We start from the raw sequence: 16,584 nt of genomic DNA on the forward strand, positions 1-16,584 counted from the left end.
ATCCAGGATTCTGCTTTGGAGGTTGTGAAGGTGGTCCATCCTTTCCTTTTTCTTAGCTTTCTCTGATGCATACGCGGCCTGCATCTCTTGTTCATCGCGAAGTTTCTCGGTCAAAGCCTGCTGCTGTCGTTCTTGGACAGCGATGAGTTGGCTCAAGGTTTGATTCTCCTCCTGCGTTGTTTGAATTTTCTTTTCCAAGTCGTTCTGCCTGGAGATTTTCTTCCGGAGGTCCTGAACCGTTTGCTGCAGCTTCTTCCATTCCTGGCTCAAGCGTTTGTTTACACTCAGTTTAGCCTCATATTCATCCTCCAAAACTTGATGGTCCCTCATTTGCCTCTGTCCTCCAACAATTTCTCGCTCAAGACTGTGGTTGTTTTGGACTATGATTTCTATTTCTTTTTCAGCAGCCTGACATTTTTCCTCCAGTTCTATCTGGCGCTTGAGTTTACTGTGCAGGTTGCCTGATTTCTTGCGAAGGTCTTTGCTTAAGTCACTGATTGCTTTTTTCCCAGCTTTAAGCCATTTATATCTCCCTTCTAGGTCTCGACCACGAGACTGTCCTCTGCGGTCGTCTTCTCGTTCTTCCAAGAACATATTGTGCAGCTCTGAGGCGTCTATTTCCTCAGGAGCTACACAAATGTTGTCGAGAAGATTTTCTTTGTCCTCTTTGCGTTTCAGCCAACGATCCATCTTATCTTATTTTGTTGTCTCTCGATATAAAAATGAATAAATGAAAAATATCTGGAACTGATGTGAACAGCAGAGCATGAGGAGTCATAGCTGTTGATGTGCTTTGATGTCAAAAAGCAAGTGACGTCACAGTTCAAAGCAATTTATTTGCTCCGTGACCTGAAAAAAACCCCCTCCAGGTAGCCATAGCAACAGGTAGCGCAGCCAATCACTTCCGGCTTCCGCTCCAGTACGAAAATAAACCCGGCAACGGGAGCCGGCCGCAGTGTTCACGTCTGAAGCCGCTTCAAGTGTCCCGGTCCGCTTCTGCTGCTCTCAAGTTTCATCCGCCGACATAAAGAGGTGAGCTGCTGCTGCTGGCGAACTTATTTTATGCTTGTTTGATTTTGTCGACGAGCTAGCTAGCTTCTTTACGCTGTTACGCTATATGACGAGCGCTATATCGGCATTACTGTCGTTGCATAACGCTACTGTCTTGGTGCACGTCGGTGCAGAGAGAGTCGCTGTTAATTACTGTCCTGGTCTGTGTAGATTCAGATAAAATGATGTTGAATGTTGAATTTAGACTTTGTACTGGTTTTCCTCAGAGAACAACGCAGAATCATAACGTTTTATCACCTCATTCTACTTACAGTAACGTTATAATGTTAGAGCATGTTCTCTTGCAGTTCTTCTTAATATCATTATTGTGCTTATGATGATGATGATGATGGTGATGATGATTATCATTATCATCCTGGAAATAGTGACACAATGAATGTTAAACAAATGAAGCTACAGTTATTGATCACATGGTTACTATCTGAAGGCAACAGCCTGAATCTCCAGCTGTACCCCCGGGGGGGCTCCACAGATGAACCAGGACTGTGAAGCTGCATCCCTGGTAGTGAAGCCTCCCTCACTGCTTTCAGCCACTCAGGGGACCCTTTTCACTGCGTCAACATCTACAGCGTCAAGGTGCTCGGAAGGAAGCTCTTCCCCTCTTTTCAGCCGCCTGCTGTTTACTCTGGTGAGTTATCATGATGAGGTTATTTTTCTTATCCAAAAATACAATAATCTGATGCTGTGACAAGTTACACTCTGACAGGTGTGTTATTCTTCTGCCTGTCATATTGTGTGTTATATATATATGTTCTATATATGTGTTATATTTATCAGGGTGTGGATGAGCGCAGTGTCCCAGGGATGGACCGAGTGGACAGCCTGGCAGAGTATTTGATGGGGCTGAGGACTGAAACTGGACAAACACTGAGCAACCAGCAGGCCACCACCATCAAAGCCCTGTGGCAGAACCTTCTGCGTATGTCCTGCCACAGGACCAGCAGCGAGCTTCTTCTATCAGCCCAATGCTGTAATAATTTAATTATCATCCCATGTAACAGGTCTGGTATTTGAGGAAAGTCAGCATTACAGAAATAACATACTGTATATACTGACAAATATTGTGTGTTCCTGGCAAAGTGTGTCGATATTGTGTTTTAGTGTATATATTGTAGAGCAGTGTTTCCTAGCTTTAATTATCATATTGTATTTAGGCCGGCAGGCAGGAAAACTTATTTCTTTGCAGTTATTCAGAGAAATAATGTAAAATGTGGAGAAGTGACGGGACATCCCAGACCTGAGAGAGACGTAGCTGGAGACAGAGTTTGGTTTCTATTATTTTGTACTGATGGATAAAAGTCCCGCAGCAGCTGATCTCTGCGTTCAGCGTCATACATTAAAAATCTGTCTCCAGTTTGGTCTCCACTAAGCAGTCTTTTAGCAGGTCGATCGCCCATGCTGTGTTTCTCTTGGTCTTTTTTTCGTGTCTGTCGGCTTCAGTCTGGTCAATCTCTGTGTCCTCAAGTCTCTTGTGCCTTAATATCGCCCCTCCAGTCGGTCCAGCGTTGTTCTTTACTTTTCTTGTCTGTTTGCCGGGGACATGTCATTCTCCAGCCACACATCAAGTGTTTGGTCCTCTCCAAACAAATGAAAAGTCAAAAGCTTGTTGTTGCTGTGGTACAGCTGTCTGCTGAGTCTGTACAGAGGTTTCATGGTGTAACGGTGAGCACTCTGGACTCTGAATCCAGTGATCTGAGTTCAAATCTCAGTGGAACCTGCCTTAATGCTAACAGACAAATTCAGCTGTGTGTTAATAAGTTCATGACATCACTTCTACTTCCTGCTTTGCTCCATCCTTCTGCTGATATCCCTGTTATCTCTGCCAAAGTTTCAGACAGTGCATCTTGGACATGCTGTCACAGTCTGTCTCCCTGTTCCTCCTGGAACCAATTTTAAAGATGTAAAAGAGAATTACGGTATTATAACCACTTGGACTGATTATAAGACCTGGACCAGAATCAGAAGATACTAAATTCGGAAGGAGCCACATTACTGAGCAACAATGATGAAGCAAACACCAGAGTGAAAGTCGAGTAGCCACTCATATAATTTTTACAGTGGTTAAGGTAAGTTGATTAGGTTGTACAGGATACAAAATTGTAACCCAACTGTCAGAAAAAATAAAAATAAAAATAGTGTGCACACTTTTAAAACAGAAAAATGTCCGTTGGGGCCCTCATGTCGAATAGGAGTTGTTGCAGGTTTGTTGTTGTCAAGTCACTGTAAGTTCACCTGCTTCCAAAGGTCCTTGTAATGTTATGCAAGTGTGTGTGTGTGTGTGAATGGGCGGGTACGTGGAGATTCCTTCAGTGCTGAACTCTCTTCCGGGTGGTCGGCTCGCCATCTGTCACGGCAGGAAGTTGTCCTGAACCTCAAACATCTTCCGTCCTCCAAAAACCTGACCTGTAGACAGGTCACACAATTCACATTCAACACCATCTATACTCACATGCATCAAAAGGGATATCAAATATCAAATAGCAAAAAATGCACAGAATTGCATCTAACTCTGACATAAATCTTCATCTCTATTCAAATTTCAAATTTCTCTCAGTTGTACAACTTTAATCTCAAGTGTATCATTTGTGAAAACCAACATTAAAGTGCTCAAAGACTTATGGTAGGTAACCATTAACATTCAAAAATTCATTGATCAGAACCACATCAGAACCAAATAACATAACAATATTCATTTTGAGTTAGACACAGAGGTTAAAGAAGTGTGCTTAGGTTACTCTCACACTATAGGCCTATTCATGTGAGAGAACTGCACCAAAAATCACTCTCTAGTGGCTTTAAATTCAGTCAAAATAGCATAAATGTTCTCAATAAATTGCATTGTCCAAAATAAAACTGTTTTACTGTTTTATATTTATATATATTATATTTTTCTTCCTTCAAATTGGCATTAGAAAAATAAAATACTTCCCCTTTAAATATATACACATCGGCATAAAATAATAACCAAAATATGCATTTGCTCAGAGTATTACATCATCATTCAATTCAGTTCACTCTCATAACTGTAAAATTAACGTCACTTCTACTTCCTGCTTTGCTTCCATCCTTCTCCTGATATCCCTGCTATCTCTGCCAACGTTTCGGACAGTGCATCCTGGACATTTACAGAGACTCACATCAATGAAAGAAACAGAGGGCGGCCATATTTTTTAAAAGGCAAATCCAGCAAGAAATTAAATCAGGGGGCACCAACGCTCACTCCAACACTTAAACCCTCACTGCAAAACAGGTTCGAAACACTGAATCTGAATGAGGAAGGTCATCATCTGTCAAACCAGGGTAAAACCTTCGGTCAGACATTAGAGGGACCAGGTGGACGGGATGGACATGCTGTCACAGTCTGTCTCCCTGTTCCTCCTCTTCAGCCACATTTCTGTTTTCTCAGGCCCATCGGTGCTCTTCTCCTCCCCATGACCTGATGACAACTCAATCATGACTTTTTCATGGGACTTTTGTTCTTACACATAAAGAATTGTAGGTTCAATATATTGATTTCAAAAGAGAGTAAAAAAGTGTGACAGGCAACCAGAGCAAAACTGATTCCTGCTCTTTCAACCCCCGAGTGTTTGTGGCAGAAATCAGCGAATGGAAAAAGCAGAAGGCAAGGCAAGGCAAATTTATTTATTTATTTATTTATTCATACATCAGGCCATTCAAAGTTCTTTACAGAAACATAAAAATACATTAAAATCATAAATACAAATACTTTCAAAGAAAGAGTGAAAGAAAGAAAGAGAGAAAATTAAAAGATGATAAAAAATAAAAATACAGATAAAATAGTATAAGAATTACAAACGGAAGAATACATTTAAAGGAAAATTAAAAACAAGCCAGTAAAATACAGCAGTTTAGCTGCCAGGGCTCACCCTGTGTCTGCTTCGGCCTCCTTCTGATCCCGTTTCATTCCTTCCACATTCTCTCACTCACCTGCTTCAGCTCCTGTCTTTGCAGCTCTCAAGCAGCGGCTCTCCATGTGCAATCAGCGCCATATGGGTTCCCGACGGCTGCGCGTCATCTCACTGATGATCACCACCTCCATATAACCGGGCTCAACACTCCACTCCCTGCGAGATCGTAAACTCAGTTTTCCTACTGTTAGTGATTGAGCTGCTTGCACGTGTTAGTGCCAAGTTTTTTTCTCTCTCCGCAGTCCTTCGACCGCTCTGTCGAGATCCTGTCCCCGCCTGTGTTCTGCCCACCGCACCATCGGAGAATCCCACTGCCTCTGTGCGCGGCAGCCCCCCGACTCCGCCGCCTTCCCTCTGCTCGGCCACTCGCTGATCCCACCTCCGTCTGTCTGTGCGCTCCGGCGCATCCAGCCTTGGACCTTGGACAGTTCCGTTTTCCCCGCTGCTCCACCAGCAGCCGCTGTGGACTTAGAGCAGCCCGGCGGATTCCCCTGCGAGCCTAACGCTCATTCCTCCCCAGCATTCCACCTGCGATACGGAGAGCTAAGTTTTCCAATAAACTTTTTAAAACTCTGATCTGCCTGTACCTGTTCTGTGTGTTCTCCTGTGGGTTCACTACCGGCTACACCTGAATTACTCAAACATTTACTTGACCCCATAGAATAAAAGCCAGGGAACAGCAAGGTGCAACTTACAGAATATATGTGCCAATGCTCTGTTGAAACAGAGAATCAAAGTCAAGTCAAAGTCAGCTTTATTGTCAATTCTGCAGTGTGTACAAGACAAACAGAGAATTGAAATTACGCCTGAACTCCACTCACCTGACTGCACTGTATGAGTTGAGTTGCTGTTAAAGGCCTATTTAAGCTACAGTTGTTTAATTCTTCGTTAGTGTGGTGGAAATTTGCTCATATTTCCCCATATTACCTTTCTACATTTTGCATACTAACGAAACAATGCTGCAGTGTGATCTGGTCTCAGGCAGCTCACAGGTCAGTCTGACTCTCGCTGCATCGTCTTGCATCGTCATTTAATGAGACAATGTCTTGTCTCATTAAATGAGACAAGACAGGTGATAACTGGCACAGTTCAGCGCTGCTCTCATAAATTCTTCATGTTCACGTCCTGCGCTCGGATCTTTTAAAGTATTTGGGGTTTTGCATTCTCAAACAGCCCTCTTATCAACACATTACTCTGCACTTCATTGTTATGCTGCAACGCCGCTGGCTTCAAGCACAAACGTGAAACGTTGATTAAATATGAGCAACACGTGTTGGCTCTGTTGTACTCGGAGTCCTTGGAACCACCCTGCAGTGTTTATTAGCAAAGAGAAACTGGATCTGTTTCAGTATTGTGAAGGGGCTCCGCAGTCCCACCCGTCAGACCTTTGTTAACTGTTTCACAGGCACCCAAACAAGAGACTCACTGGAGGGCCATGGCACACGCCCAGCGCTCAGAGAGCACGCCAGAAATAAGATTTGCTTACAAGGGAAACCTCGCAATGAACTGTTGTTCACAGGCAGGCGTGGCCGACTTCCTGAGGCAAACAGGAGCAGAGAGACACTACTGCACTTCAGCAACAGCCCTGCTTTTAGCTCATAATAACAGCTTACAAATATACTATTCAACAAATCAGAGGCAATCATTTCTTGTCATCAATCTCTGATTTCACAATCTGCCATCAACAGGAAAACAAGAAGAAGTGTAGAATCTGCAGACCAGTTTGAAGTTAGACTTTGACTTCTATTTGTTTTATTCTCTCAAGCAGCAGAATTTGGGCCTCTGATGTAAACAGCCAAGGGCCTGCGGACCCCCTGCAGGTGATCAACTGAAGGAATAAACCGTATGCAAATGATGTTTTCTTGAACACGGCAAACATCTGCTCCCGCTGATTAACGTGTTCTTTTAGGGTGTAACAGATTTAAACAACACTGCATCAACCAACTCCAGGCTCGAAACTGTGAAACGTGCACACAGAGCTCTTGGCCTGTTAATCAGAGTTTAGTTACTCTCCTGGTTTAGAGCAGAAATCACAACAGAGCCTCACGGGCGAACTGCTGCTTCCAACAGTGGAGTTTGCTGAAGGAGGGATGGAGGGAAGACATGAAGGAACAGCTGATGCAGAGGAGAGCAGACCAGAGCTGATTCAGAGCAGAGCTAGCCACATAGAAAGAGGAGGAGGACAGGAGTTAAGAGCATGGAGGGTCATAATTTATCCCTGTCTGTCCACATTCACTGCCACACTGACGGAGGCCAGCACAGAGAGGAGAGAGGGAGATATGCAGCTGTTTAAAGCCAATTAAGATGTGGTTTGGAGTGTGGATTTAGCAGAGGCAGGAGCAGTGGAGCCCTGCTTTATCTCTAATGCAGTGCAGTTGGACCTGCCAACCCCCCAGAAACAAGGGACACTGACTTTTTACTGAGCATAAAAGCAGAAACATCAAATACTGATTTTTACACAGTACACTGTTTTCCACAAAAAAAGAGACGACACTGAGGTGAAAGAGCTCAGATATGATAAATTGGATTGACTCGATGTACAGAATACTAGGTTCTGCTCATAAAAGAGTATGTGTGCTTTTTTGGAAAAAAAAAACCTTTCATATCATCTCATGATGATGTTGTATGCACATGCAGCAGACACAGAACAGCATTAGCATTCATTCATTTGGACTCTTGTTTATGGCCACTATTCACTTACTCTTAGCTCCAGTTTGGTCTCCATCCTCTCCTGAAAGAAAACTGTTGTTGGTTCTGCTGATGCTCGACTTACTTTCTTCACAGGTTGTTGATAACTCTGTTTTACTGTCATTGAGTGCAGGCCAGGCCGCGTGCAGTGGGTTCAAAGAGGCTAAAAAGCCGAGGGGAAGTGAAGAGTTGGTCATCATTTCTCTGTGGGTTCATCACTTCAAGTGACACCTTCCACATTACACCTAGTCACTTGATCCATTGTTAATCAACAGGAAAAAATATTGATTCTTACTTACTCAAAGCGCTTTGAGTCAGAGCCACTTTGGTCCAGACTGAAATGTTTCAACACTATTGCATAAGTAAGTTGACCCGCCCCCCTGTTTCTAGCAGCTAAGTATAGCTAAAGCGGTGGTAGTATGATAGTATCCTAGCAGCTAGTTAGCAGTTAACATTAACAGTATAGGTGAATCTAGCTTTAATGTCTTCTTCTGTTCCTCTTAGCAGGTAGCGGTTAGCACTTAACATTAGATGGTAGGATCGGAACTGTATTGTCTTCACATGGGGGCAGTTAGCATTAGCATTAGCAATAGTTAAATGGTAGCATCGGTACTGGCCACTACCTGGAGTATCTCTGGGTCAGTTGAACGTGGCGGTGCTGTTTGGATTGTGTACGAGCAGTGTGAACTGGCACTAGGGGGGGTGACTCTGGGACGCTGGAGCTCACCGCCTAGCCTCCTGGAGGTGCAGTGGGACTAAGTAGGCGAAACACTGTTGAAGGGAGGTTTCCACCTGATGACCCCCAGAGACGTGTTAGGAATCACTGCTCTTTGGCATGTATAGAGGCAGATTAGAGCTCCAAGGTTCTTCACTGAGAATGAATCCTCTTTTTGAGCACAAGTATCTTGTGTTTAAATTAACTAAATTCTCTAGAGCTGTCCTTTAACTGCCATGTTTAACTTCAGCTGTGGTATAGTTCAAATAAAATGTTGATGTGACGTTGCTTTGCCATGGCTTGAAAAAGTCTTGAATTTACAGTACATTTCATAGAACATGAACACACCATCAGATAGCACCGTGGAAGCAGTCCACGTCATGATCTTGATTGGACCAAGTGGCTTGTCACAGTGATAAGGATTATCTGCAGAGCAAATGGTGCAGATAAATCAGCAGTGAGTGTGTGGAAGCTGCAGCCAGCAGCCTCTCTGCTGACACTTACTGCTGCTCTCCATCACCGCTACAGAAGACCTCTGCACAACTGAAACACACTTTCATAGTTACGCCCATAATAATGACACAGACACCGTGGCAACGCTGTTGACCAGTTCTATTGCTAACCTTGCTCCAGGGTCTACACAGGGCTTAATGAGGAAAGAAGAAATTAAGTGTAGTGGTCCTGATTGTTAGTTTAGCTCAGCTCAGTCTATCAAATAACAGATAACCAGCATCATGATTACATGAATGAAGCAGGAAGAGGTGTGAACGGAGTCTCTGCATCTCTGCGGTTCCTCAGAAAGTCTCTTTGGATGAAAGAAGGCTGTTACACATGAGGGAACATGCTCCCTAAGGTGTGTGTGTACTTATGTCTGCTCTGTCTGCATCCTCATCAGGCATGTTACTGAGGAGGAACTGATACTTCTGTTTAGAAGAGGGGGCTGTCCTGCTGCTAATCACCACCCACTTAAACATACAGACATGCAATATAATGAACTCAACTGGAAGGGCTGCAGTGTGAATGAATGCAATATTTGCATGGCCAAGTATGCAGATTGGACTTCATATGGAGGATGGTGGAGCGCTGTAGAAGCCAGTAAAGTAATAACTGCCAGTACTGTAATAACTTTCTTGATGTAATAAACGCTGAAATATCTCCACAGAAATCGTCATCAGTCCTTTTAATGGATCCTCCTGTTCACACTGGCTGCTAACGAGTCCTCATTCAGTGTAAAGATGTAGAATAAAGTTCAGCTGAACCTGAGGCGTCGACTCTTTGAGCTACACAAACCAAATGGAAACACACAGACTGATGGTCACTCATTAGCTGGACAGTTCTGGTGATGTTGTGATCACACGAGGCAAAGCTGGGAGAATGAAAGGAAATTTACCTGCAGTGGTCATGCTCGGGATCACAGGTTGGCAACAGGAAGAGAGTCCAAACAGCCAAACAGAAGAGCAAAGGACGAAGGAACAGGTGACAGGTAACAAGGAAAAACAGCAACAGATCAGTCTCAGGTTCAGGAAAGCAAAGCATACGTTTCATGGATCATCTGGTGACCGACTGGAGAAAGGGGGCTGGTGTATGTACTGAAGGGCTGATTAGAGAAAGTGGAAACGGATGAGGAGGCAGGTGGGGGAGATCAGGTGATGGTAAAGGCAGGACTGAGGCTACTGCAGGGCAGGAGGGTGTGGCTGGATCTGAAGTGACAGGGGACTGGGACAGATGGGAAAGTCTGAGGGCATCTGGTGGAGGACGACAGTCCAGGGGGCTGGGGAAGTGATGGTGTGGCTGAGCGGAGGGATGGAGGACTGAGGCAGACCGTGACATGGTTTGAATATCGGCATTCATTTCTGGGAAACTTCCAAGAAAACGATTTAGCAATTACAGACAGTAAACTGTTACTGAATCGAAATATAACCATTTCCTGAAACATTTTACTTTCCGCTGTTTCAATTTCAAAATCATGCATTTGATTTAGTTTTTGAGTAGATGCACATGGATGAACAAAGGAAAGAGCAGCACCCACCTTGGTATTTACCATAGATATAATTACTAACACACAGATCATGAACCAATTGTAATTGCTCTAGTGTCCTCCCAGTGTTTAAGAGGTGGGGCTGACTAATCCCTGGATGAATTTTTTACATATTTTGCTTCATGCAGGCTGTGCAAATATTTGCCAATGTCTCGAGATGGTGCCAGTTTCAGTGGTGGAATAATCAAGCTGTGTGATTTAAGAGCCCTGAGATGAAGTTGGAGAACTTCTTGAGTCGTTGGATCACTTTGGCTTCCGTCCAGGTGGTGTTACATTAATCAGTTTGCTCTGAAGTCTTCATCAAAGAGGTGCAACAAAGACATGGACTATCCAGATGGAGTTAGTGTCATTGGGCATGTCGGAGAGACCTCCACCTCTCTCCCTCTCTTCCTTTCTCTCCCCATCCTCCATCCCTTCATCTCCTCCTCCTCTCTCTCATGTGCTATGCTGATGAATGGAGAGGTAGAAGTTATTTTTCACTCAGGACAGTGACGCGAAGAAGGCTGGAAGAGATCTCCTCCTCTTTCCCCCTCGCTGTACCTCTACAGTAGATTACAAGGATTAATCACCTTGAATATGAAGCAGTGGATTAGCACATACTGAGATCTAACTCCATATTAATCAGCTTCACACACACACATACACACACACACACACACACACACAATGTCAATGTGACGTTAAGGTTGTTATTTGCTTGTGAGACTGCATGCTGTTTATTGATTTATTCATATATGTCCTTCCAGTACAGTTAGCTACGATCCCTGATCTCTGAGCTCTGTCAGAGTGCTGGTGACCTGCACTCAGGACTGTCCCTGAACACATCGTTTCTAACTGCAGATGGAGCGTGCTGCTTTCATGCTGGCTGAGCAGACAATGACTGTTAGTGCAGTTTTAAGTAATTGCAGTGGTGCTGCTAAATGTAGTTGCTGGTCAGGTCATGTAAACTGTCTACTTATACCACTACATTCTTGTACCACACAGAAGTGAGATAAGTTTGAGAAAGAGCTTAATGCGTTTAAAGGCTTATCAGATGCCAGAACACTGAATGGTTTGTAATGCTCACAGACAGGATTTACCTACTCCAGAAATGTATCGCAGCAGCTTTTTAGCTTTTGTCGTGGTTAATTAGGTAAATGATGATCTTAAGTGTTGAGGATTTTAAAAACACACAGACAGAATATTTGTAAAACTTTACCCGAGCCTAGAAAAGCTACCTTTATGTGAGGAAGGTCATCTCAATGTAAAGTCTATGGGACAAGCGGGCATGGGTTAGGGTTTCATTCTGATGAAAAAACAACATCTTGACATTATTCTTATAAGACATCCATCATCACACCAGCAAACAAACTCCACAACTTGTTCTGTCACCAGGTAAAACATTGTTACTACATTTCTTGACCGTGGGTGTGAAACACTTAACCACAATGGCCTGGGTTAGATTAGAATTTACACAGATAAGGATTGAAATAAAATGAGATATTTGTCTTTTAACTATCCAACATCCCCTCATGCCCGGTAATGATCTGGTGAAGCACCTCCCCTTTGTGGTGACAGAGTTTCGGCTGTGGCTGTCTGCCAAAATCCAACTTCCAAAGCAAGAAACGTGGTTTAAGAAGCAGGTTTTGTCCTCCGAGACACACGCCTCCTTATTAGCATGATCTGCCAGGCGATGCCCACACAGACATCAGCACTTTGTTCATTCTCTGACTGTCACGCTCTGCTTGTTTCACTGGAGAACACAACACAGACCCACAGAGGGAGCCGAGCCAGCCACTTACAGCCGGGGAACATCATTGCTTGGCAGCAGAAATGGCCAAAGAAGACAAAGAAGACTGGAGTTAGGGTGGATGGACTTCAACATGGTTACAGTTAAAGTTAAAGGAGGAGGTGCAGGAGCATTATGTATTTTAAGAAAACAAGACAGCATCAGAAATGAAAAAACACAGAATAAGAGACTTTGCAGGGTGTTAGGGTAACACTGCAAGCATGTTAAAAGTGAGAGGAAGTTCCACTGCCATGACATGAAGGGCTTATGGGAGGACCTTGCAAAAATAGCAGTACATGGGTGAACATGATTGGCTACTTTCCAGGTGCATTACCAAATTCATTCTTGCAAAAATGTTTGGTCAAAAGTATGAAACAGAGGAACTTCTTCCATTGTTTCTGCACTCACTACCAAACGAGGAGAGGAATGGCCTCTCTGAGACTGGCCTGCTCTTCTGGAGGCAAACAATGTCAGGAATAAAGCGACCAAAGCAAACTTGGGTAAAGCCCTCAGCACACAAAGAGACCAATAAGATCCAGCATACGTCTGCAGGTGCTGGAGTCCATATCTGCAGAGGCTCAACCTGCCACTGGGTGGTGTGAATGAGGTGTTAGACACTCTGCAGCCGACCTGTGGTCATTTATTCCATCGGCTGAGGAAATGTTGGTGTTAACTGGTTCTGGGGCTCCATTGTTTTCTCAGCGTGCCCTGTTTATTTGAATCAGGTGCCAGTGAACTTCACCCACACACCACCCGTCCATGTGTGGTTTGTGGAGCAAAGAAGTGAATTTGTTAGAAGCCCACAAAATCACACTTGTGAGTACGTTCTTACACCTCTTTCTTGGAGATGTCAGAGGAATTTGCAGAGCTCCTTGATTTAAAAGTGTTAATAGATGATGGATATCATCTTGCTGTAATCGCCCCCCTCTGAGCTGTAGCCCCAACCCCCCCACGCACACCACAATCAGTTTTAACCTAACACATGTGGTCTCTTTCTGCTGAGTCTGTTCTTTTGGCTTTTGACAGCTGCTTACAGCTGCTGGACTGCTGTGTGTGGATTTTTCATTTTTATTTTATGACAGATCTCTTCAAAGCTGTCAGTCTTCTCTGTCTAGCTTTGAATTTTATTTTGCAGACACACAGTTTATTTGCTCAATTCAACCAGGAGGTTTAAGGAATGAAGCACTTGAAAGGTTAAGTGTTTATTTATTTGGGGTTTTTTTTGGTTTTGTGTGGTAGTTATATACAGCGTACTGTAATGTTTCCAGAGAGCACATATACAACAGGTCTGTCCAACCTGTGTTTCCATCACTGCACCAGCTGCACCGTTTATTTGTTTCCAATTAAAGCGAGCAGTTTGAGAAATAAATAAAGTTCACGTATTGATTTATTTTTCTTTCTAGGTGTTTGTGTAGTAATTGCTGTATATTGCAGTATATATACGAATAAATGAATAAAACTGCATCTTTGTGTGTGTATGTGAGCACTGCGTGATGAATGATTTTCACATGTGAAAGTATTTTTTATTGGTTGTACTATTATACACATGAGCATCATAGTGTGACTGTTGTGGCCAGTGTGTATGCAGATGCTGCCCCCTCAAGACTGTCTGTGGGTATGGTGCCCCAGGTGAAAAAAAGATATACTTCAAATATATTTAAATATTGTAAAGCATGTTTCCAGTTCATTTATTTAAACGTGTAGTTATTTCAAACAGATTGAAGGCGTACATTCAATAACTATACTACAGTAAAACATGTCGTTAGTCAAATTTAAGTTCAATATTTAAAGTGCACTTTTGACATGATTGTTGTCAAATAATTTTCAAGTATATTTTCAGTAATACATACAATACTCAGACGTTAGAGTAGTCGAGTTATCAGAAGGTCGGGGGTTGGCTTCCTGGTCCCTGCAGTCTACATGTTGAAGAATGACTGGCCATGATACTGAATTTGTTCCCGGTGCTGTGTCTGGGTTTGCAATTACGCATTTTGGTGTTTATAGCACCCCCTATGTGTTGGGCTCGAAATACGTTGGTCGGCTTATTCCCAAACAGAAGATTTGTACCAAGATTTGTTTTGACTGAACAAATCATTAACACTTTATGTTAATTTTCCCACCCAGCCCCAAAGTTTTGTGGCTTGTTTCTGAACGGACCTTGTTAATAGCAATGTGTGAATCAGTCCTGGAATGCTGTACACTCATTTTGGTGTTGATACAGTCAAAATCCAAAATTTACATCACACCACTGTTTTTCACTTCATGCTAATTAGCTAAATATCCATGCATGCTGGACTTTTATGGTCCGAGAGGTTGTTTTGGACTTGTGCGCCCAGTTTCAAGTCAATTGGACTTATTGTGTGAAGGGTGTGGCCTTTTCTGGCTTTAATTACAATGCCACTGTCTGACCTCATGCTTCTTGACATGAGCAGGTAAGATCATGGTAATATTCTGTATAATTTTCAGCAGGAAGGATGCAAACTATCATGAAGCCAGATGAAATTGGCTGTGACAATTTAGAAATGTCAGTGAGACACAAAAGCCAAACTTCAGAGAGGATGGTACATTTTTTTATCTCCTACTGAAAACCAGGGGGTCCCTCAGTCCCTAATGGTCCTGCAGCCAGGCTTGGATTCGGTGCTCTCACCGGCTTTCTCCCACGTCACAATTCAGTACCTCCTGATGCTCATCTGCCCCACTCGCCTAGAAAAAAAGCATTTTTATACAAATAAAATGTAATAACTATTTTCGTGATAAGTAATAAAAAAACAAGCTACAAGCCAAGATTTTGTTCATAAGAGTCTGAATCTGTGCAGCAGCTACCTTCAGAGCTGTAGCTGTTGATGCAACACAGAATCCCTTTAGCACAATTTGAACACAGCTGCTTGAAAAAGCCCCTCAGTTTTATCCAGAAGTCCTCCTGATGAAAGGTCAAGACACATCATGCATTGGCCAGGAATCGAACCCGGGTCAACTGCTTGGGAAGCAGCTATGCTCACCACTATACCACCAATGCTGTGATGGAGACCATTTCAACACCATTCAGAATCCCAATTTCAGCACATGATGATGAACAATTTCCAGCACTGGACATAACATTACATGCTCGACTGAATCTGAATCCACCAGCCACATTGTTTTTTGCTCTCTGTGCCCTCCTCCATTTTATATGTGGCTCATCTATGTTATACATAACTCATTGTTTCAACATACACTCATCTCACACTGGAATAAAGGGAAGAACAGGTCAGAGTAGCTGGCAGGAGTCCAGTCTGTTTGGGGAAACCCCAATGGACTTGTTGTCCTGCACCTTGACCGCTCCACCACGGCTACCCCCACCTTGGAAGACCTGGTTTTCCAGGTGAAATGGACCTTTGCCAGTTAAGATGATCAGTGTGGACTTAGTCAAGAATCAACAAAGAAAGTGGGCATCCCGTAATCGTCCTTCAGCACCAAACAATGCAGAGTCTTCACACAGTGTCAGTGAAGGAGGAGTGTGTTGTTTATCCAAGTGCTGAGAGTTTTGCTATTTAAATTAATTGTAACATTCAGCTGATTTCTTTAGCTTTGGTGAGCAGCATCTTTATGATTCTTATTGAAATCACTTCAGGAAGTTGAGTCACGTGGTCGCTTTGCCAATCTGGAGTAAATCAAAGAACTGTCGAGCCCAGTGTGGTCTGTAGTTTTTGACAAAAAGACTGTGGTGAGGAAAAATTGAATTTGTGATCAAGCCAGATGAAATTGACTGCGACAAAGAAGAGCGAGTTAAAATGAGATGTATTGTGTATATTTTAGAAATGTCAGTTACTGAGACACAAAAGCCAAGCTTCAGAGAGGATCATCATTTTTTTCATCAGTTATGCATTAGGTGAAGATGAAGATGGGTGCCTGATGGTTTAGCGGCTGGGATCCAGTGCTCTCAAAGCTGAGGTGGTGATGCACTTGGGACCTCCCGAGAGAGAAAGTGTAAAACAGACTGTATGAGGAGCATGGCGTTGTGGACAGTCACAGAGTTTCAGTCTGATTTGCAACCACATTCAGCTATGTTCACCACTATACCACCAATGCCCTGAAACAAGTTGTTCCACCATCCATACAGTTTTTCTTATCTGCTTCATGGTACGTTCTGATTTTGCAGAGTGGTTGTTGTCCTGAGACCAACATTTTATGTGGGATAACAGCTGCCTGAACCAATCAACCTTTGTGATGCCATCATAGAGAGCCAATCCCTGCAATCCCTGCAAAATAGATCAAACTTGAGCCAAACCTTTAATGTGTCCTGTAAATATCAAGAATATTTGAGTCAATAAGAGCATACCAGCAAAACATCTAGCTATACCTAACAAAGCAAACAAACTTCCCTCCGTTGTTAGCG

The 16,584-nt window shown here is 43.3% G+C and overlaps 2 non-coding genes across 2 annotated transcripts; one reads left to right on the top strand and one right to left on the bottom strand.

The window, feature by feature from the left end:
• The first annotated feature begins 2,716 nt into the window (after positions 1-2,716).
• trnaq-cug lies at positions 2,717-2,788 on the top strand. The gene has a single exon. It is a non-coding gene; the product is annotated as a tRNA-Gln (tRNA).
• A 12,365-nt stretch (positions 2,789-15,153) lies between these two features.
• On the bottom strand, positions 15,154-15,225 carry trnag-ccc. Its single transcript has one exon. It is a non-coding gene; the product is annotated as a tRNA-Gly (tRNA).
• Between the last annotated feature and the right edge of the window lie 1,359 nt (positions 15,226-16,584).

Source organism: Chelmon rostratus, chromosome 22, assembly GCF_017976325.1.
Source record: "Chelmon rostratus isolate fCheRos1 chromosome 22, fCheRos1.pri, whole genome shotgun sequence".
Taxonomy (NCBI): domain Eukaryota; kingdom Metazoa; phylum Chordata; class Actinopteri; order Chaetodontiformes; family Chaetodontidae; genus Chelmon; species Chelmon rostratus.